Genomic DNA, 23,565 nt, shown 5'->3' with positions numbered 1-23,565 from the left:
TCTAGAATTTCTTTGACTGGTTTAACCTCTTATCTCTGCAGCTGGCTTTCTGTTTCCTTTGAAAGCACTTCCTTCCCTATATGTACCTGCTAGTCTGTCTCAGCACTGAGCATATTTGTCTTCACCTGTCACTGCCTACTACTGGTGACCATCTTTGCTCTAATTCTTACCATCATTAATTTTTTTTAGGACACCTCAGATCAGATGTATTGGCTTCTTATCCTTAAATTACTGAAGCTCTGTTCCTAGTTTTCCCATCCCAAATCCAACAAATCCACAGCTTTTCACTTAGGCTGGGGAGGACAGCATCTCCCTGATCAAAAGGCTTAATTCCTTCTAACCCTGTCTTCTGTCTCTCACCACTTTATTCTTTCTGTCCCTTTTCCTCTGGTAGCTAAATCCTTACTCTGGTCTTGAAATCTTTCTCTCAAAATATTCCTTTTGTTTCTTGCAATAATACTCCAGTGCTTAATAATAAGTAATAATAATATTTAATGAAATGATACCATTGTCTCAGAAACTTACAAAAACTCCTAATTTAGATTAAATTTCTGTTTTGATATTTCCTTTCTTCAGCTTCTATGAAGAAGGAAAGGAGTTATATTAAGCAAATTTAATAATATGTGTAGTTTAGTATTAAAGCCCTAAAAGTTGTCTTTTAAAATCGAAAGTTGCCGGGGCAGTAGGTAGCTCTGTCGGTTAAGCGTCTGACTCTTGATTTCAGCTCAGGTCATGATCTTAGGATCATGAGACTGAGCCCACGTCAGGCTCCACACTTAGCACGGAGTCTGCTTGTCCCTTTCCCTCTGCTCCTCGCCCCTGCTCGAGTGCGTTCTCTCTCTCTCTCCAAAAGTAAATAAAATCTTTTTTTTTAAAAAAGTAACAATTCATTGACCTAAGCAATTTTTTATCTCTTCTTGCACTATCAGTCCTTGATTGAGTTCCATCCCTGTCAGGTTTCGAATTAGGCCTCTGCTGAGGATTATGTAGGCTTTGGCCTTAAGAAGTTCACATTCTTATAGTAGGCAATAATTGTGACTGAACGACTGAGAAATCATTCCGATGTTCAGATGTTCAATAAGTATTTACTGAGCTTCTGACTCTGTGCCAGGCACTGTGCCAGGGAGTAGGGATACACTAGGATAAGCACTAGTAGGGTAAGGTAAGGTCCCTCGTAAGGTAAGGTTCCTCCCTTGACTTTCAATCAGGTGGGGAGACAGATCATTAAACAGTTAATAAAGTGGAAAGTCGAGAGGTGCTGTGTACTCAGGGGCACTTAATCTAATAGATGAGCAAGCAGGAACTGTAGGACGATGGAGGATGGGGGTGACTTTGGGGCTGCATACTGCAGAGCCCAGCGTTCCTGTAGAACTGAAAGAAGGTTGATTTGAATTTACTTTCTATTTAGCTAGGGAATAGTGAGTGGAGAGAAGAGGGCTGCTAGTTGGAGGGAGAGCTGGGATTCTTACAGGCTCATTTAATAAGCACACATAACTATTTGAAGTTTTAGAAATCCTACGTCCTCCCCAAGATTTTAGAAATAATTATTGTCTTCCTATTCAGTATCTTTGGGATGTTTTTCTGAAAACTTATTGAATTTGTAGCCAAGAAAGTATGGGGTGTGTGTGTGTGTATGTTTGTGTATGTTATATAGTGGTAGAACAGTTCTCTTCAGTCACAGATTGTTTTAATAATGCAATAATAGTTTTGATTATGTTACGATCGGAAGATGGCAGTTAGAACCCAAATGGAGTAATTTTCTCGTTTCAGTAAAACTGTGGGGATGCCTGGGTAGCTCAGTTGGGTGAGCATCTGCCTTCAGCTCAGGTCTTGATCCCAGGGTCCTGGGATTGAATCCCACCTGAGGCTTCTTGCTCAGCAGGGAGCACACTTCTCCTGCCTGCGGCTCCCCTTGCTTGTTCTCTGGCACGCGTGCTCTCTCTCTCTCTCTCACTCTCTCTTACAAATAAATAAAATCTTTACCAAAAAAACTGATTGTGCCATGGCCCAATAAGCAGCAAAATTTACTTGTCCATTTTTTTTTCCTCCTAGGCTATATATGTAGTTAAACTCAACCCAATTTTAAAAATATATTTTTACTACAAGTTACTGCTTATCGCAGGCAAACCCAGTGACCTACTATTTGTTACTTATATCTGCAGGCCAACAATTTATATTAGGAAGTAAAACTTTACTGTTCAGCATTAAAGTTCATCTGATTAATAAACTGATATTGCCTCAGGTTTCAAACTTTGTCGTGAATAAAGTAGGTCCTCATGCAGTTGAGAAACAGTGCTCCAGCTGCAAGTCCAGAAAATACTTGCTGTTACTCACATAATAAAAGAAGCCCCAAAGCCTTATAATTTATAGATTCATAACCATTTCTTGTTGAATTTATTCTTCTAAATTGTGCAGGTGCTACTTTGGTCTAAAACCTACAGCCCTCTTTAGACTATCTTGAAGAACTCGGAGGTGCTTAATTTTTTTTTTTCCCTCTTACATTCTGAGCTGGTTAGTGTTAAGGAAAAACTCAGCACTCATTTAAAGCTCAAAGGTGTGATTGTTTTAAAACTTACCCAATATTCCTTTTTTATCATTGAAATAAATATGTCATTTTTTGCAGATGTATAATTGTTCATTTATTAAAACCTACTGTGATCTTGCTATGTTCTACCCAAGTCTGGATGTTGAACTGATGAATACAACAAAAGTCCCTGCCCTCATGGAAACGTACAGTCTGGGGCAAATTATATTTCGGTGGCTTCTATAAGCATTCCTGCCTGTTCTGCATTCACAGAACTTCTGGCCTAATGAAATCTAGGCAACGATTTCAAGTTCTGGCTTTTCAAGTCCTTTCACCTTAAAATGATGGCAGGAGTGTATTGCTTCAGAGATGACTGTTACTGTTTGTTGTGAATAGTGAACATTCCAAGAAATGAAGCTGGCAACCCAAAGTAGGATTAAACAGTTTGCATTGTTAAGCGTGTTTATTTTAGGTTTCAACTCTAGGGTATTAGTAGCTAAAATCATTTCATTAATAAAGCAGCATTTTCCCAGAGTTTCCTAAGAGGATAAACAATTTTCCAGGAGATCATCATTGGCTAATATGAATTCTGCAGTAAGGTACTCAGCTTCAGATCATAATAACAATTACCACCCCCCACCCCGTGTGCCACAATTAAGAGTTTCACTTTGGTGCCAGGTACTGTTTTAAGAGCTTTACATAAATTTACTAGTCTAATCCTCAAAGTAATGCTTTGAGGTAGATACTATTATTATACTTCTGTATTACATACGAAGAAGCTCAAACTAAGTAACTTGCCCAAGGTTACAAAGCTAGCAAGAAGCAAGGCCCGGATGAGATCCCCTGTGTCATCCTGTGTGCTCTAGAATAGCTTCTCCTACTGAAGTAGATGCTTCGCATTACCCTTCTCACTTTTTTGTGTTCTAGTAATTTGCTTTCTCCCAGATATGTAAATATTGATTTGTTTAGCATGCACATTGTACTCTGAAAGTGACCATATGGGCTTTTTTATTAGGGTTTTTCCCCCATGTTCATAACGATCCTATCTTACAAAGGTTGGTTGGTCTGTTTGTTTGAATTCTAAGCCTAGGAGGTAGGGTAACCTGGAAGTTCATTTGTTTTGGTTCCTTATGGAGTTTGCTGGCTCATTCGTTAACTAATTAACATATATGGGTTTTTTATACTTAGTACCCTGGCAGATTGATCACATTTAAAGTGAGAAGTCAGTCAAATTCATTGCATGTGAAATTTTATTTTTCTATACCTCTGGAGAACAATGAAAACAGAGAAGCAGTCTTTGTTGTCCCCTAAAGAGACGGAGCATGGTTTTGCCAACCTCATGTTCAGACAGGGTTTTTCTCTTTTGTCCTTGCCGTATTTTGGGTTACTTTTCTCCCTTTGGGTTTCCTGCTGGAGCAAGTTATTTTTGCCGTTCTGACTCCCCACCCTGTTCTCGAACTTGTCAGGGCTGTTTGGTCCCAGGACCACCCTCCTCTCCTGTTGTGCGTTCCTTCTGCTCCTCCTCCAAGGTCCGCTGACGGCCCCTTCTGGGATGGGGCCTCTGCTCTTCTCCCAGTCTGGAAGGACTTGCTGCCTTCCGTTTGTGTGCTTCATTTTCTTTGCTGCTCTGTTAACTAATTACACTCCTTGAGGATAAGTTTTTGTGTGTTCTCTTGTTTCTTACACTGCAAAATCCTCAGCCCCACCCAAGTGCCAGATAAGTATTAGGGCTTTGATATTTGTTGAATGAATGCATAGCTATATTGTAGCACTTACTTTATTGTATTTAATAGTTTGGGCATGTTTTTCTCCTTCCCCTTTTATTCATGTTTTGTATTTTCCCCAATGTCTGTAACATATTTAGTAGTCAGTGTTTCCTGAATTAATGAATGTGCGTCTAAATCATACTTGTACATTCTGTGGCACAGCAGGTAGAGAGGACTAAAAGGCAGGGCCATAATGGATAGTACTAAAAGGCCCATCGCAGCAGAAATTTTAGAACTCTGTATCAAGAAAGATAGAGCAGAAGCTTCAAATCCAGTTGTCCCCTTTCATTCATCTGTCTGGAAGTTTAGCTTTTGCATGTCTGTATTGTACACATTTGGACACAGCAGTCAGAATGAGCCCCTGATACTCCTGTGTCTGTAAGGGAAACATGGCAAAGGAAGTAGCTCTAGAACTAGGGACGGAAAATTCCATAAATCTGCTTCTGTCAATTAGGGAGACTTAATTATACAAAAATCTCAAAAAAAAAAAAAAAAAAAGGTAAGCACCCACCATTGTCTGCTTTTTCAGATGTAGAGAACTTTAAGTATCCTATTTTAAGTTTTACATTGGGTCACAGAAATTAGGACCTCAGGAATAATAGACAGGCTTATTACAGGGGCCCCTGGGTGGCTCAGTCAGTTAAGGTCTGCCTTTGGCTCATGTTGTCATCCTGGGGTCCTGAGATCAAGTCCTGCATCGGGCTCCCGGCTCAGTTCAGGGAGCCTGCTTCTCCCTCTCCTTCTGCCTGCCACTCCCCCGCTCGTGCTCTTTCTGTGTCTTTCTGACAAATAAATCTTTTAAAAAAAAAAAAAAAAAAGTTTATTACATACTGTGGGAAGCTAGGAGACTAGGATGCCCTACAAATCATACGATGCTTTCACCAATCAAATGCTTGTAGAGTGCTCCATCTGCACCCACCTAGTGGGCTTGGTGGCCTGCTGACCTTGGCCAGTGAAATTTATCTTGGAGTGTTCCTTTTCGTTTCCTTAAAGAATGGAGAGAGGTGGAGAGGGGTAGAGGGAAGCACATTTATGTAGAGGAAGCAGCATGTCCTAAGACAGAGTTCTGACAGCTTGGAGTGTTCTAGCAGTGGTACAGCACATTTATGATGGTCAGAACATAGGGTCCAGGAGAAGCAGAGGAAAGAAATGGCCACTGGCCTTGGGGAAGCAGACCTAACTGGATGAAGGTAGGTATTGAGAGCTGTTGGGAACTTAAAACCCATCAGCACCATAATCCTACTCTTCCCTGGTCTCCTGCCCACCGCCTTTGCAACCAGCATTCCTCTTACGGTGCAGACTGACCCTGGTACAGATCTACGATTTCTGCCTCTAGCTCAGCACTCAGAATGACTTTCTTCTCTTTTTAAAAATTTTCTCCAACCTGTTTTTTATGAGCTGCATTTTTTATTATCTGTAGTAAGTATTCGAAACTGGAACAACTTTTCTCAGGAGCCTCAGCTCTCCTGACCCCCTAATTTTAAAGTAATGACTCATTGCCCTTGTCCTTTTTCTGAGGAAATAGATAGTATCTGGCATATGCTCCCTCAGCGTGCCACCCCTCCACATCCAGACTTCTATTCACCTTCGGCCATCCTTATAGTCTTTCTGCCTCAGAGGAAAGTGTGTGTTCACTGTTCTCCGCTCCGACTCCTCCTCCAGTGCTCTTGAGCTTGCTGCGTGCTCTGGGACCTTCCTCTGTTGATCATTTGCTCTTTTATTTCTTCCTTATTTTAGGCTCTTTCCTTTCAGCTCATCAACATTCTCAAGTCTCTCCTACCCTTGAAACTCCATTCTTTGAATTTTCTCCCCCCACCCTCCACCAAGATGTCCTGTGTTTCTCCTTATTTAAACAAGGAAGGTGGTCTGAATATTTAGAAAGATTATCTGGCTGAGAGCTAGAGGAGGAAGTCAGGGAAGGCAGAAAGTTGAGGAGAGGTTCAGTTAGGATGGTGTCGAATTAGAACGGTGACCATGGGGAGGAGCAGACAAGTTTGAGGGGTATGGAGGAGGTAGAATTGACCCAACTTTGAATGGATATGAGACTCGAGGGAGAGGGAGAAATCCCTAATGACTCCCATGAATTGAGGGAGTGAATACAGAAAGAGGAGCAAGTTCACTGGTGGAAAACAATGTATTCCTTTTTGGAATACATTATCCAGATGAACTGCTCTTGGGGCATCCAGTTGGTGAAATTGAGTAGGCAGTTCGAAATATGGGAAGTATGGTCTGTAGCTCAAGAAAAATGCTTGTTCTTTAGAAACAACTTTGCTTGTCAAAGGCGTATTGGTATGTCTTGAGTTATAGTATTGGATGAGATCCCTTATAGGTCCAGTAAGAAGAGAAAAGTCCTGGGGAATAACAGAGCTGGTAGAATAAGAGGAAGCAATGAAGGAGATGGAGAACAAGAGTAGCTAGAGGCATACGTGTGTGTGAGGTGTGTAATTTTTGTTTTGTTTTGTTTTTTAGCTCTTTGAAGACCAGGATAATTGCATCTCCCGCTTTTATGCAAAATGTGCCAAAATTGTGTAGACTCCATCAATATCTAATACATGCCATTATTGATAGAGCCTATTGAAAATGGAGTCAGCACCTTCATGAGAGCTTCCTTTACCTTACGTCACATATTGCTGGGGTTTCTGGAAGGAACGAATTTGTCAATCTCATAGTTTGGGAAGGGAACATTCAACAGGAGACACTTGGAAAAGTTGGGTGACTGGTGTGCTTAGGAGATGACAGTCACTGCAGCAGCACGGGGTGTTATTTTCAGTAGCAACTCATTTATCGATGTAGGTGATACTGATGGCTGTCTTCTATTAGACATCATCGGTAACTTCACGCCAATAGTTTTGTCACCCAAGTGGAGGTTCTCAAATCTGAACATTTTCTTGTTTTTATCTCCTTGATGTTCGATCACATTTACATTCCATTGCAACACTCTAGTCATGAGTCAGAATGAAAAGCTGTTCGAAAGTAGATTATATCCTTATGTTTCTGCAAAAAATCTTGGGATTGGGGGTAGAAATTGACAGCAACCCAAGAATTCATCCGAAGCCACTAACAACTTAGACTGGCCTCGTTTTAGCTGGGGCCCACTCAGGGTCTCCATGGAGGTGGGGGAGGTGGTGGGCAGTGTCATAGGATCAGTACAAGAGGGATCCCTGGAGGTGTGCAAAGAAAGTCTTAAAGCTTCTATTTATAAATTATTTGTCTCCCCCTTAAGAAACAGCTGTCTATTTTTGTGTGTGTTTTCTAATGTTCCCTAGAGATCGGTACATTGGTCCATGTCTGTAAGTAACTAAATTATATTGATATAAATCTAGAGGAGGCGTGTTCAAATGTCTTTAAACTGTGTTTGCTTGATTGGGACTACACTCTGGGAGACCTCGTCTAAGTCTTAGACACTGTTTGAGTGTCGTGAGTCAATCGGGAACATTTGGAAGTTTCTTACCAAAATTCTGTCAGTAATTTTAGCTTCTATCCGAGTCCAAAGTGTTTTGCTTGCAAATGCAGATGTATGACTTAATCTTAATTCCACAGCATGGATTTTAATGGAGAGCATTCAAACGCAAGTTCAAACGCATCCATTGCCCTCTCTGGGAACACGCCAGTCTCTCACGAACTACCTAGTGCCTCTGCACACACAGTGCGCTCTTTACAGCCCTCCTTTAGTCACAGACAGTTTAAGCTGTTAAATAGTATCTTGCTTTAAAAGGTAGGCTGATGGCGTTTCTATCTTCTGGTACATCTGGTAAGTTAATAAATACAGTCTCTGCGAGTATCCTGCAGGGACCTGTTTTTACACGCATACAGGGACGTTTATGCAGAAATCAAAGGCCATGAATCAGAAGAACACAACTCTTGTTTCCAGTGTACTGGAGGCTTAAAAAAATTGGCTTTGAAAAATTGAAAGTAGTGTGGTTTGTTTTTATTGTGGAACCGATCAGGAAGAACAATTTACAGTCATTGCCATTCTTCACAGCTGAATGGAGTAGAGGAGCCTGCCTCGTGAAATGGAGCAGCTGCGCCCGTTTTCTCTGGGCTCACAAAAACATTTGCTTTTTCATCGAGAACTTTGGATGGTGGGGTACAGTTTGTTTTCATGATGGAAGTGGTCAGTTGTGCCTTACCAGACAGCTGTAGTGTAATTAAGAAAAACTGTGAAAGTGGATTAAATATAACAGAAGAAGCCTTTTTTTTTTTAAAGGGGGGTGGTCACCTTAAATTTATTCATTTTTCTTTATGCTTAAAAAGCAGAAATACCACTGTAATTCTGGTCTATAAGATTTTACTCTTTCACCGTATCATTAGGAAATAGATTAGACTACTGCAGAAAAATTGTTTGCTTTTGGGACAAATGCAAATTAAAAAGTAGGAGTTTTAAGATGAGTTAGCTTGTGAGAGAACTGCTTTCAAAACAATGTTTAAAAGAAGGAACTGCACACTTATATTTATGTTGACTTTAATGCATTCTAAAAGTTAGTGATTTCTTTTGTAGAGAAAAGTTTTTTTGAGGCAGCTTTTTAGATTCAGTTTGGCTCCAAGTTGAATGTTAGGAGAATTATCTGTTTTTGATGACCAGAAATTATGGGAGATGAAAATCACATTTTTCTTGGTAAATTTTTAAATGAATTAGTCAAATAATAATGAAGTAATCTGGGGAAGTGTTGATTTGTTGTAGTTAAATGTGGAACATTAGGCTGTCAATGGGCTTTGAAAAGCATAGATTTATTTTATGCAGCAGACTTTGAAATAAGAATAGAAATGCCTTAATTTGCATCATAGTCTACAGTGGGAAAGTAACTGTTACAAGGTCAGAGGAAGCTGAATTTTAAAAAATATATATATTATTGCGCTCACAAATAACCAAGATGCGTACTAGGCGTTCGTTGTTTTTATACTGATTGCCTAACATGTTGAAAAACCAGATACTCGCCCTAGGCAAAATAAAAGATTCAGGTTTGCTCTAAGAGTTTATCCTATACTGAAGATTTTGTAGGAAAGACTCTTGGATTTTATTTGTTAGGGAATCTGGAAAGCTGGAGGAAGGGAGGGAGGGGGCAGAGAGTCACAGCCCAAAAGCTCTAGCTGTTTCCAGTCTGGAAGCCCTTATCCTGGGAGTTTTCATAGGAGGAGGACTCTACAATGGGTATTTTCGAGAAAAATCCCAACCGTCACTTCCCCACTCCGTGGTGGCCCATTCTCTCCCGATTCCTTGTGTCTTCCCTCATCAGAAGCCCTAAGAAGACTGAGAATCAAGCCTGACTTTATTTCTAAATTGCAAACCATAGCTGCAATTTGATAGTTGGTTTTTTGGTTTGCAAACTGAGCCTTCATGTGTACTACACTCTTCTTCAGACTCCAGTATCTGCAGAGTCCAGGCAAAGTTGACTTCAGGAAGGTGAACAAAGGAGAGTGTATGGTGGACTGGAAAGGTAGACTAGCAGTTAAGAAACTGTCTGAGGCTAGGTTTTCAAGTAAGCATGGCAACAAAGAACAGTGAAGATAGCAGTGTGATGGAATGAAGAAATTACTGGGAATTCTAATCACTGAAATTAGAATCCAGAGATTGGATTCAAGTCCCAGCTAACCTAGCTTTGGGGGAAGTCATTCTCTCAGGTTCTGTTTCTTCTTGTATCCGGTGGAACTGCGATAACTCTTCTACACACCAAACAAGTTGTGAGTCTTCAGAAAGAAAAGGGGAGAGACAGTTGTGGGCGGGCCACCATAATCCAGTAGTGTAGTTATGGGACCAGTTGAGCAACTGTATCTTTTCTGGAGGGGTGAAAGTGGGGAAGAATTCTTGGTAGCAAGAAAAGAGAACGTAGCAAACATTAAATCTGGCTAACATCGATTCTTTCTCTGAGTGTTCTCAGAGCTTTTGAGAATCCTGTTATTTATCTCTGTTTGATCCCCAACCCACCACTTCCCCCATAACACCAATTCCAAACCCTTTCACCCTCCCTAAGTCCCAGCCCAGCCCCTTCTTCCTTAGTCTTGGGTTTTGCTGGAGGTTACCCTCCCCTCCTCTGCCAGGGTTACCCTTTCCCACCTACCATCTGGAAGTGTTTCTCTTTATCCGTTCCCTTTTCACTTTCTGTCTCATCCTCACAAAAGGTAAACTGTGTTCTTGATGCCTTCTCATCCTACCTCATCTCAAACTTTGCTTTACCAGTTATCTCATATCTTCCTCTTGTTCCTCTCATCTCTCCCTTCCTGGTTCTTCTCCATAGTCAAGTGGCTCTGAGTTCAGTGTCCTATGTGGTTGGTTGGTTGGTTTTCATTTTCACTGATGAAATTAAGAGTGATTTGAGTACTTCCTTTCATCCTTCATCCATGCTTTCTTTAGATCCATTTCAATCTGATTACTGTATATTTCACTATGAGACTCATGTCTCAGAAGGCACCAGTGATCTCATGGTCAAATCCAGTAACCATTACTCTGTTTGCTTCCATTGGTCTCCATGCAGAGTTCCACATGGACTTCTGCGGCCTCCCCTCTACTAATTACAGGCCTCTCCCTCTCTGGCGTCTGTTGTGTCAGTACATTCCTTGTTCTCCTCACTGACTGCTCTTCTCTTTTCCTTGGCCTCTAAGGGTAGATGTTCCCTAGAATGCTGTACAGAGCTCACACAATATAGAAACATTCATTCAAATTGGGTAGAGGACCTAAATATAATATCTAAATCTATAAAACTAATAACAACATACAGGAAAATCTTTGTGACCTTGGACAAAGATTTTTTTAAGAGCCAACACAAAGAGCGTGATCCATAAAAGAAAAGATTTGATGAATTGGGTCTCATCAAAATAAATATTCTTCTTTAGAGAGGTATTTTTAAGAAGATGAAAAACTCAGATTGGGAGAAAATATTTACAAAATGTTTTTCTGATAAAAGACTTGCATCCAGAACATAAAGAACTTTGAAAACTGCATAATAAGAAACAAAGAGCCTCATTTAAAAAAAAAAAAAAAAGTGAGGTGGGCAGATATGTGAACAGATACTTGATCAAAGAAGATATATGGATGGCAAATAAGCACATGAAAAGATGCCCAGTATCACTAGTTACTGGGGAAATGTAAATTAAAAAGCCACGATGAGATACCACTATACCCACTGGAATGACTAAAATCGCAATTATTGACCATACCAAATGTTGGGAGGATGTGGAGAAATTGGAATTTGCAAATAGTATTACTGGTAGGAATGTGAAATGGTGCAGCCATTCCATTCCTAGGTTTTTACTGAAGAGAAATGAAATAATGTGCTGTAGGACTCCTTTTATATAAGTCTAGAAAACCTGGTGATGGAAAGCAGAGTAGTTGCTTGGGGATGGGAGTGTGGTCTAGAAGGAATGGATTGCAAAGGAGCATGAGGAAATTTGGAGGAGTGATGGATATATTCATTATGTTGATTGTGATGATGCTTTCACAAATGTATACATATGTCAAAACTGATCAAATTTGACACTTGAAAATGTGCAGTCTGTTATACATTAATTATACCACAATAAAACTATAAAAAATTCATAGAACTACACACTGAAAAGGATGAATATTACAACATGTAAATTGTCCCTCAATAACCCTGACTTTAAAAAGAAAAAAAAGCATATGAGAAAATGAAATATGGGGATTGAGGTTGCAAAAATAATTAAAAGCCAATCTGAAAAGATTACAGACCATACGATTCCATTTATGTAATAGTCTCCAATGACAAAGGTATAGAGATGGAGAACAGATTGGTGGTTGGTTGCCAGGGTTTAGGGATGGTAACCATGGGGGAAAACGAAGTGAAGATTACATGGGAATTTTCAATACTATTTGTGTAACTGTATAATAGGCAACTAATAAATCTATAATTATATCAAAATAAAAAGTTTCTTTTTTTTAGAAAGCCAATTAGGTATTTTTGTGTTCTCTGATGGGAAGCCATCAGTGTTTTTATATGTTAACTCTACAGTAATGTTTATCACACAGACTCTAGAAACTGATTTTATTGAGATAAAATCATACATACAACTTAATGTTGCATTGTTGTAGATAGAAAACACATCAAGAATCATTTTCCAATTGCTGGTTCCCCATCTGAACATCGAATATCTTAACTTTTTTCTCCAAGATTCTTACTTAAATTTTTCTGACTAGATAATACATACACATGGTTAAAAATACATAACAAAGGAAGCAATGAAAAGTCATCTCCCAAAGATTTCTTCTACTTCACAATTCGTACTTCCTCAAAAGTAAACAATTATTAATTTTTTTAAAGATTTTATTTATTTATTTGACAGAGATCACAAGTAGTCAGAGAGGCAGGCAGAAGAGAGAGGAGGAAGCAGGCTTCCCGCTGAGCAGAGAGCCTGATGCGGGGCTCGATTCCAGGACCCTGGGATCATGACCCGAGCCAAAGGCAGAGGCTTAACCCACTGAGCCACCCAGGCGCCCCAACAATTATTAATTTCTTGTGTATTCCTCCAGAGTTTCTTCATACGTATATAAGCAAATGCAAATATATTTTTTTATGCTCCTCCGCTTTTTAAAAAATTTGTCAGAGACAGAAAGCATATAAGCAGAGGGAGCAGCAGGCAGAGGGAGAAGCAGACTACCCACTCAGCAAGGATCCCAATGCGGGACTTGATCCCAGGACCCAGGAATCATGACCCGAGCTCAAAGCAGATACTTAACCAATTGAGCCACCCAAGTGTTCCTCTCCTCCTTGTTATTATCCAAAAGATAGTTTACTATATTGAATATTTTACATATTTCGCTTAACAGTGTCTTAAATTTTGAAGGTGATATGCAGAGAGCCGCTAAATTCTTTTTGACAGTTGCATAATATTCCATTATGTCTTTAAATACATATATTCTATACATACATTTAGAGACAGTTACATAATACACACACCTGTGTTCATGCACACATACACACATATACATAATATTTATATACGAGGTATTTCCAGACTTCCACTTTTGTAAACAGTACTGGAGGGAATATCCTTATACGTATGTCATTTTTTACATGAACAAATATATGTGAATATGTGAAATTGCCCATACTGACTTTTTTACTCTAGAAAAAAATTTTATGCAGTTGAGCCTAATATATGTGGAATAAGTTTCCAGAAGTGTAATTATTGGAGACAAAATGTTTAGTGTCCTTTGGATTTTCTGCTTCCCTACCAGATGTATATGATAACTTGGATGCCTAAAAATGGAGTGGAGACCCACTGCATCTGTGTTCTTTTCCATAGAGCTGAGGGTGAGATGCCCTTGTGCACACCCAGGGGTATTTCCCAAAGCCAGGTCTCACTCTCCCCCTGACCCAGTTCTGTCAGGCTTCCTTGCCTGTTTCTGAAAGCCTTTGGTTTCTCCTTATTCACAGACCTAGACTAGAGCTCTAAGCCCTTTGTCTTTCCCCAGGGGGTATTGCCCCAAATACCTTCTTATCTGCTATAAGTGTGTTATCCCGCATTGGTTCTCCCAATTAATGCAGCCTTAGTATTACATTAGGTCTTATGTGTTAAATCAGAATCTCTGAAAAAGGCTGACTGTTTGTACACCAGACAAGAAGATGGAATGTACCCTCCTCCATAATGAGCCTACAGATTAGAGTCTTGGCTTCTCCAACACTGGTTGTGTATATGAGTTTGTAGGCAAGAGAGAGAGAGAGAGAGAGAAAGAGAAAGAAAATAGGGCAAAATTTAACAGTTGGTTAATAAAGGTGAAGGGTAAAAGGGAAACATTACTGAGGCCCCAGGGCCTTGAGGGTTGGGCAGAATGCCAGCCTGTGGGCAAAGGATCAGATTTTCTATTGATTTAACTTGTTTTAAAATAAAAAGTTGAGAGAAAGCATATTCACTCCTGAAATTATTTACCTTGAATTAGTTGGTCTTCATCACCCATTATGTTCTTAGTTTTTGTTTTGCTATTTCTAGATCTGAAGACATCTTAAAAACTCTGCCCCCAGATTAAGAAAAAATGATGATAGCAATTTATAATTATTGAGGGTTTCCTCTGATGTTGGGCATTTTATGTGGATGATCTCATTTAAGCCTCTTATCAACCTGTTATTGTCTTTATCATTTCTCAAATGAAGCCATTCACACACAGTGAGGTTAAATAACTTGCCCCAAATTACACAGCAAACATGTGGTAGAAATGTACTTGCTGTGCGACCTGCTGTCACTATGCTTAACCCGGTCTTTATTTTGGCCTGAAGTATTTGAAGAGAAAGATAGATTATCCTCTGGCTAAAGCTCTTAGAGCAATCTCCTGGTCCAGATAATGGGATCATCTGAAGGCTTCATGAAGAATGCAAGTGGTTGTACCTGGAGTGGAAAATTGACAAGCTTCTTGATATGTTAAATTTACAAAACTCTAGGAAAAAGGACCTGTTCTGTGTGCATACAGCAGCCCTTTTTACCCCTTCTTTTGAGTTTGCCTCTTTCGTGCATACTCACCAGCCTGTTAAGAGGCGTCATTGGCTCTTTTTTGGTTTATTTCCTGTACGTTTTTTTCTCTGTTGACTCCTTTCCATCAGAATTTAAACAGGTTCCCCCTTTACTCCACACACCCTCAGCCACCACCATCTCTTCTCCAAACCAAGCTTTCCTAATAAATGACACCACTGGGGTCTTTTTCTGTTTTCCACCAGCTCCTCTAATCCTCCACAATCCCTTGCTTATACCCCCAACAGCCGATTTCCTTCTAGCGATTTTTCTGTGCTATTGTTTAATTCACAAAACTGAGACTATAATTCATGCACAGTTTTGTGGCATGCTTTTCTTCCTGCTTTAATATTGTGGACATTTTTTCATGTCATGAATTTTTAAACCCTTCTTATTGATGAATGGCATACAGAACATATAGAATGTATATAGAATAGCATACAGAAACAAATTTAAATTTCAATGATTTTTCATATGTCATTACCATCTAGATCAAGAAATAGAAATTACAGAATCCTAGAATATCCCCCAACCCACCACCATTTTCTGTCATTTTACCCAACTCTCCAAAGGTATCCTGACTTCTTGAAGCATAGATTGTTTTATGTGTAAGAAATGCATGTAAATGCAGTCCTACATTGTATACATTTTGTGTCTTGCTCATTTCATTAAATGATTGTGAAATTCACCCACATTATATGCAGGTGTAGTTGATTATTTGTTTTATAATATTCTATTGTGTGAACACGTGAATGTTTTCAAACATAACGTTAATGGGTATATATTATTCCATTGTATAGATATGCCATAATTTATTAATTCTATTTTTGCTAGGTTTTTTGCTATGATAAATAACCCTATAATGAACATCTCTATGTATAAATACTTAAACTAATGTCTGACCACCCCCTTAGAATATATTCTGGAAGTACATTTACTAAGAGGATATAAGCTCTTTTACAGTTCTTAATACATATTGTCAGATTGCTTTCTGAAAATATTACACCAGTTTACTTTTCTGTTAACAAATCACCTGGCACATAGGTATTCAGTAAAATGTCATTGATGTGAGCTCAATGTACTAAAAGTTCTTTTATATCTTGGGATCCATTTCCGAGTTTTATGGTCAATGATCTTTTCAGTTCATTATTGTTTCAATTAATTTAGCACTAATATTCTCCCTAATTCTTTTTTTTAATTGCCTGATTGTTCTTATGTTTTAAATTTTACTGGTATAGCTTTAAAATATATTGCCAACTTCAGGAGGAAAAAAATGAGGATTTTATTGGAATTGCCTTACTGGTATTTCTCTAAATTTATGTGGCAAGAATTGACATATGTATATAATCCTACCCAGGATGATTCCCCATTCAAGTATTTTCATTAAATGCTCCATCATAAAGTTTTGTAAGTTTATTCACCCAGGACCTGGTTTTCAAAAAATTTTATTTCCACATATTTTATATTTTGTGGCCATTATGAATTGGATAATTTCATTATATTTTATAATTAGTTATTTGAAAGCTATGGAGTTTTATATATTTATTTTGTATTTATCCTCCTGGTTGAGCTCTTACTAATGCTAACAGCTTTTGTTTGGATTTGGTACCATTCATGCTTTGGGGTTTGCGACCATTTAGTTTCTAAATTCAGAGAGGGAGAAATTGGTATGAGGATAAATAGAAAAAAGTAACCTCAAAAACTATTTTTAAATAGAGTTGTAGAATTCTGATGATTTGCAAAACCCCATTTTTTTCATGCATTGAGGTATTCTTTCTGCCAAATCCAAACCATTTTCCTCTAGACTTATATTTTGAATGAAGAAGTCACACTTTAGTTCAACATAAAATTAATGAGATTTTTAAATGTGAAAACATCTATCATCACGGTAGGTAAATTACTCCTGTAATCAAAACCACATCATTTACTGTTCGTGTTATGCTAAATTTACTTTTTTCCATTCTCTTACTTATAAAAAAAAATTATTTATTAGAGAGAGAGAGAAAGTACAAGTGGAAGGAGGAGCAGAGGGAGAGGGAGAGAATCTCAAGCAGACTCCCTGCTGAGCATGGAGCCCAGCACGGGGCTGTATCTCACAACCCCAAGATTGTGAACTGAGCTGAAATCAAGAGTCAGGTGCTTAACCGACTGAGCCACTAGACACCCTCTCTCATTTTTTAAACTTCCATTTTTTTTTTCTTATTTTCTTTTCTTATCTTATCCATGTTCTCTATTTTGCTTCTCTATTTCTTTTTAGGAATATAGTAGTTTGGGAAGAATTTTTTAATACTATCAGAAAAAAAATCTTCAAAGTAAGGGAAAAACTAGAAATCTTTCAGTTCCTCTAATTTCTCTCCCTATATTCACCTATACTTTTCTGTTCTGGATATTTCTCGTGATTTTCTGTCTCCTTATACACTATTTGTGTGAATGTTTACACGTATGTACATGTGAGATATATGTGTTTGTGTCACCTGTTTTTTGTTACCACCTTAGAGGTAAGAAAATATGTCTAGGTCACATATAAACATGTTATTGCATATATAATAATTTTTCTTAGTTTAAACAGTTCTAAGTTTTTTTAACTTGTAAATTTAACTTGTAAATTTGTTGTCTTATTACTTTTTTTACTCATTTTAAGTGTGAGGGTTTTTTGGTGGGTTTGTTTTTTGTTTTTTTGTTTTGCTTTGTTTTCTTTTTTATTTGTTTTTGTTTTGCTTAATCTTAATAGTTTTAAGATTAATAGCGTAATCTTAATAGTTTTAAGTACACAGAAACTTGAACCACAAATGTAATCAGAAAATAATACTTTAATCCAAGTTAATCCACATTGTTGACCTTCTGTGCCTACATCAGCAATAATAGCAGAATGTCTGGTACATAATCTCTTGTGTGGACACCCACATGCACAGGCCAAGTCTGATCTAGAAATGAGATCCTCTTTTGAGATGGTAGTTTTGCTGGTTTTTAAGAAAATACCATTAAGTATCTCATTTAATCCTCATAAGAGACAGGGTGGTTGTATGGTCTTATCTCATTTGTAAAGTGAAACTAGGTCAGACCAACTACAGATAGTTGTAGCATGCTCTCAGTGGTCGGTTAAGCCACGGTGGGGATTACTAAAATACGTATTTCCTGTGTCAAAATAAAAAGAATTCATGATCTCTATATGGCAGTAGAGTAAGTTGGAGTATGAGAACTTAAGAATCCCGTCTTCTATAGAACAGAAATTTTATTTTCCAAAAGGCAGATGCTGTAGGGTGTGTTTCTGTGGGTCTTTACTAAGCTTTGAGGCTGGGAGGAGAGAAGGAATGGGCCACAAGGACACCATGTTCCCATCTCCCTTATAAAACGGGCTCACGGGCAGGAACAGAGGACAGCAGTCAGGATTAGCTCAAAGGAAGGGGTGCCTGGGTAGCTAAGTGGGTTAAGCCTCTGCCTTAGGCCCAGGTCATGATCTCAGGGTCCTAGGATCGAGTCCTGCACTGGGCTCTCTATCCAGCAGGAAGCCTGCTTCCCTGTCTCTCTCTGCCTGCCTGTCTGCCTACTTGTGATCTCTGTTTGTCAAATAGATAAATAAAATCTTAAAAAAAAAAAAAAATTAGCTCAAAGGTTGTTTCCGTGGCTTTGCTACCAGGAGGTTTAAGAAATGATCTCTTAGAAACTTTAGAGGTAAAGTGATGTGCTTTCATTAGAGAGCTGTAAAACTGGTTCCAAGTCCTTAAGAGAAAATGGAAATGAAACATAAGAGCCAAAAATAATTACACCAACCACATAGTTAAAAACCAACAACAAAACTGCTTCAACAGGCACCTTGTTCCATGTGGCATTTGGTTTGTTTTGCACAATGTCATAAAAGTACACGGTCAGTGTACTTCCGGTTAAGCAAAGTGAAACCAGAAATAGACTCTGTGCCCCATCTACTCTAATTCAATACACACAAAAAGGTGAAATAAATTTAAAATGATAAATGGATCCAGGTTGCCTATGATGCTATGCCATTCTGACGGTGGATATTGTTCAGGGAGAAAATTCAGAGTAAACGGTTTCCTTTTATAATTACGTTAAGAAGAACATGGGTCTTAAATCCATACAGAGTTTCATTTGAATACAGGCTCTATCGCTTAGGCATTTTTTGATGCTGGAAACTTTACCTCTCTTTCTCATGATTTTCTTTACCTGCTAAATAAGTAAAAATATTCCTTCAGAAAGTTGTTGGAAAGACATTATCCCTTTCATGAAGTTGTCACAATTTCCATGGAAAGTAGGAAAAAAAATGCTTAAAATCTTTTCAGGAAGAGTGCCATACAAGAAAACAAACAAGACCAGCCTGGTTACATGTTATTGAATCATCTGATTATATTTTTCAGTTAGTTTCTCCCTCCCCCCCCCCCGCCTTAGAAAGAGGTTGCTCAATGATCTGAACTGTTTTTGTTGCGTATGAAACGTCCCTGGGTAGTTGTGCATACTGCTTGACTGTGCCATCATTTACAAGGGAAAATGGTAAAAAGATGCAGAGAGTAAAGAATTACTTCTGTTTCGGCTGGTGGGTTAAGGGAGCCACCGAGATCCCTATCTCCACCTTGACCTAGATCTCTGTCTCTTGCCTATCTTTATATCCTATCTATGTATTCTAACCATCCTAATTATTCACCTCATTTATTTTCTGTTTCTTTTGAAATAATTTTGAACTTGCAGAAAAGCTGCAAAAACAGCTTTTTGTCTTATCATTTGAGAGTAAATTAGCAACGTGATGTGTCATCACTTCTAAATACCTTCGCATGCAGTTGGTTGCTAAAAGCAGGGGTATCTCCTACTTTAGTCATCAAAATCAAGAAATTAGCCATCAGAGCCATAGGTCCCTATTTATATTTTGTTCAAATTATGTACTTTGTAGCAGAAGGATCTTATTCAGAATTGCATATTGTCCTGTCTGTTTAGTTTCCTTTAGTCTGAAATAGTTCCTCCGTCTGTCCTTGACTTTTCAATATCTAGATATTTTTGAAGACTACAGACAAGTTATTTTTGACAGATATATCTCAGTTTGAGTTTGTCTGCTATATGTCCCTGAAATTAGATTTAGGTGGTGTATTTTTATTAGGAATATCACAGAAGCTACATGTTCTTCTCATTGCATCTGATATGGGAGTACATAGTTCCTATTTCTTACATTACTGGAGATTGTTAACTGTGATCACTTACTTAAAGCCATGCCTACCAGATTTTTCTACTGTAAAATTACTCATTCTCTCTTTATGATCAGTATGTGGCGGATGGTGGTTTTGGACTATGTAATATTTTGTTTCATATCAATCTCCCACCAACTATTTCTAGCATCTATCTATGCTTCTTGGCTGAATTAATTATTACTCTGATAGTTGCCAAATGGTGATTTTTCTAATTCCTTGGTTTCTTCTGCATTCATCAGTTGGCATTCCACTGCAAGGAAAGAGTCCCTTCTTTTCTTTTTTATTTAGTCACTCTTTTATTTATGTCAGCCTGGGTGCATGGATATTAAAAATTATTTTATCATTTATGGATATTTTTAATGGATTGCAATCTGATATTACCATTATTCATTTTGATATTTAAAATATCCCAGACTTGCCCAGAGGAAGCTCCTTAATTTCCTTTTTTTTTTTGTTCTCCCCCCCCCAAAGATTTTACTTACCTATTTGACAGAATGATAGAGGGCCCAAGCAAGGAAGTGGAAGGCAGAGGGAGAAGCGGGCTCCCTATGGAGCAAGGATGTGGGGCTTGATGTAGGGCTCAATCCCAGGACCCTGGGATCATGACTTGAGAAGAAGGCAGATGCTTAACCGATTGAGCCACCCAGGCACCCCGAGGGGGCCCCTTCAAACCGTCCTCCTCACTCTTGGAGCACACTCTGGCACTATGAGATGAACCAGGCCCATCTTCACCCTGCTTGTATTCCAGTAGCCTAAACCAGGCCATTGCTGCCACCCCTCCCCCACATCTTCCCCTGCTTAGTTGGGTCGTGAAGTCCTGCCACTGCCTAGTTGTTGGGACTCAATTCCTCAGGAGGGGAGAGAAGGATGAAGAAAGACATGGATGGATGGATGGATGGATAGGCTGATGGATAGCTAGGTCGACTGACTGACTTAAAAAAAAAAAAAAGTGTTCTGCCCATAGATATTGGGAAATAAAAATATTAGCTCATCAGTCTGATAGGGAAATATCAGATATTTGGATAATCAGAAATGACAGATATGTCCCAACTAATTATTTATTTTAACCTTGGAATGTGTCTTAGTCCCTTTGAACTGCTATAACAAAATACCAGATTGGATAGTTTATAAACAACAAAAGTTTACTGGTCAGGATACTGAAGGCTAGAGAGTCCAAGATCAAGGCACCAGCCGGCACCGTCACTTTCTGGTGAGGGCCCTCTCCCTGGTTCAGAGCAGGTGTCTGCTTGCCCTGTGCTCACATGGTGAAAGGGGCTAGGGACCTCTGTGGGGTCTCTTGTATAAGGCACTTTTATGTATACTTATATGTGTAAGGTCTCTTGCATAAGGCACTTGTATAAGCCACTAACCCCGTTCCTGAGGGCTCTACCATTGTGACCCAAGCACTCCTGAAGTCCCCACCTCCTAGTATCATCATCTTTGGGGGTTAGGATTTCAAAATATGAATTTTGAGGGGACACATTCAGACCATAGAACGTTTCTGCTGTCTACTGATGTTTGAATATGGGTCCATTTACTATTCTGAGAACTCGGCCTAAACCAACCCAAGTTCTCCAGCTCTTTATCCTACTCCTTCTATATACAGCCTCCCTGTCTGACAAACTTCTTACTAAGTCCACTATTTGCTATTATCTCGGAATCAGGCTTAAGAAACCATATTCTTTATAGTTTCCTTTCCGATGTCTTTTGCCCTGTCATGCATAAGTAGACGCATGGCCTACAGACCAGTTGGCACTGTACAGAGAAGCATTCCGTAGTTTCCTCCTCAGGAAGCCTTGGTGGGAAGCTACTTCGTGCTCTTCCTCTTCAATTGGGATTGCCCCGTGCTCTGGTTTCCAGGACCCTTGTCTCTCATGAGGGCTGATGTCTGGTGAAGAGAGAGAATCTGTTAGTCTCAGGAGGGAAGTTTGCTTTTTAAAAGTCTGGAGGCGGGGGGTGCCTGGCTGGCTCAGTGGGTTGAGCCACTGCCTTTGGCTCGGGTCATGATCTCAGTGTCCTGGGATCGAGTCCTGCTTTGGGCTCTCTGCTCGGCAGGGAGCCTGCTTCCTCCTCTCTCTCTCTGCCTGCCTCTCTGCCTACTTGTGATCTCTCTGTCAAATAAATAAATAAAATCTTAAAAAAAAAAAAAAGTCTGGAGGCGGATAGGGTAGGTGAGTTGGAGAAGAGAAGGAATTTGATTAAGACAAGTTGATTGGAATGAAGCAACTACTCTGGGATGGCTTTGCATAACAGAGCTGGTTGGTTAATATGTTCCCTTTTCTGTCCTATCCTTTAAGCCCTAAAGAAAAAAGAAAAAAGGGAAGCTCTTTGAGATTGGACCTTCTTCTTTTTTTTAATTTGTTGCAATTGGGCGCATGTCCAGATGAATCCTAATTTTGCTAAACCCGCCCCCAGAAGACTACTGAATTTATTTGAAATCACTGAGTCATGAAGATATAAATATATAGTGAGTACTTAATAAACAAACTCTGATTTCAAGAATATCAGATTTATGAAACTGAGCAATACTGTGGAATTAGGTAGAAATAAATTAGAAATGTAAGTTTAAAGCACATAAACCATATGCAGTTTTCGTAACTTTAAAATGGCAAATGGTTTTACTGTTTAACTGGTCTTGAAACAAGTGATTTCTTCTTTACAAACTGAAAGAACTGTAGGTTGCTTTTTTTTTTTTTTTTAACATTGCAACTGTTTTGAGAGACATTTTATGCCACAAAAATGTTAGTGTGTATTCTAATGTGACACTATGTTTTTGTTTTAATTTGGGGGAGTACTTTTTTTTTCTTAAAGTATTTTAAAATTTATTAAATACACATCAGTGGGAAAAACTTAAAAACAGCATTAAGTACACTAAGATAAATAAAAATATTTTATCAGAATTTTTTTGGCATCCCAGCTACCACTTCTATTTCATGCCATTATCTCAAACTAACTGTAACTACACAGAACCCAGTAAAACCTCTTCTCTGGCTTCAAAGTCACTATTGACTCTTTGTCCTTGTTCTATCCTTAACAAACTGCTGGGAAGTGTTTGCAAGTATTTCACAGCTGGTCTACCTCATCCTTCCTTATTGCTGAAGTCCTGTCCAAACTTTACATTAGAGCTGTGCGTATTGATCTCTGCTTAAGCCTTTTGTTCTACCTTTCGCTCAGTTCTCACTGCTATGATAAACTTTCTTTTTACCAGTCATGGTGCATCCTCTTCAGCTTCCTCTATTTGTTCCGTAGTTTCATCAGAAATGTATTTGTCTCAGGCTATCTGCCACTGGCCTTTTGGCACTGATGCATCGGTCAGAAAACAGCCATTATGGGGTGCTTGGGTGGCTCGGTGGGTTAAACCTCTGCCTTCAGCTCAGGTCATGGTCTCAGGGTCTTGGGATCAATCCCCGCATCAGGCTCTCTGCTCAACAGGGAACCTGCTCCCCACCCCACTCCCGCCTGCCTCTCTGCTACAAAAGAAAGAAAGAAAAGAAAACAGCCATTATGTAAGTGTCTGCCATGTGCATACTTAGTACCAGCCACTGTACTAGATGCCACGAATATTGTGGCCAATAAAATAAACACATCACTGCCTTGGTGGAACAGTCTAGTGGGAACAACAGCTAACTAA

General features: G+C 39.0%; 1 protein-coding gene and 1 long non-coding RNA gene across 4 annotated transcripts in view; one reads left to right on the top strand and one right to left on the bottom strand.

Moving 5' to 3' along the window:
• UMAD1 (UBAP1-MVB12-associated (UMA) domain containing 1) overlaps window positions 1-23,565 on the top strand; it is a 217,526-nt gene that overhangs the window by 110,476 nt on the left and 83,485 nt on the right. The gene's annotated exons all lie outside the window — the stretch shown is intronic.
• Window positions 19,148-23,565, bottom strand: part of LOC132015920 (uncharacterized) — a 178,263-nt gene continuing 173,845 nt past the window's right edge. For all 3 annotated transcript variants that reach the window (XR_009403823.1, XR_009403822.1, XR_009403821.1), the window contains exon 4: window positions 19,148-21,822. This is a non-coding gene — a long non-coding RNA (uncharacterized LOC132015920). The remainder of the gene's footprint in view (window positions 21,823-23,565) is intronic.

Source organism: Mustela nigripes, chromosome 4 (genome assembly GCF_022355385.1).
Source record: "Mustela nigripes isolate SB6536 chromosome 4, MUSNIG.SB6536, whole genome shotgun sequence".
Taxonomy (NCBI): domain Eukaryota; kingdom Metazoa; phylum Chordata; class Mammalia; order Carnivora; family Mustelidae; genus Mustela; species Mustela nigripes.
Note: the sequence above shows the minus strand (reverse complement) of the source record. Positions and strands in the feature narration are given on the sequence as shown.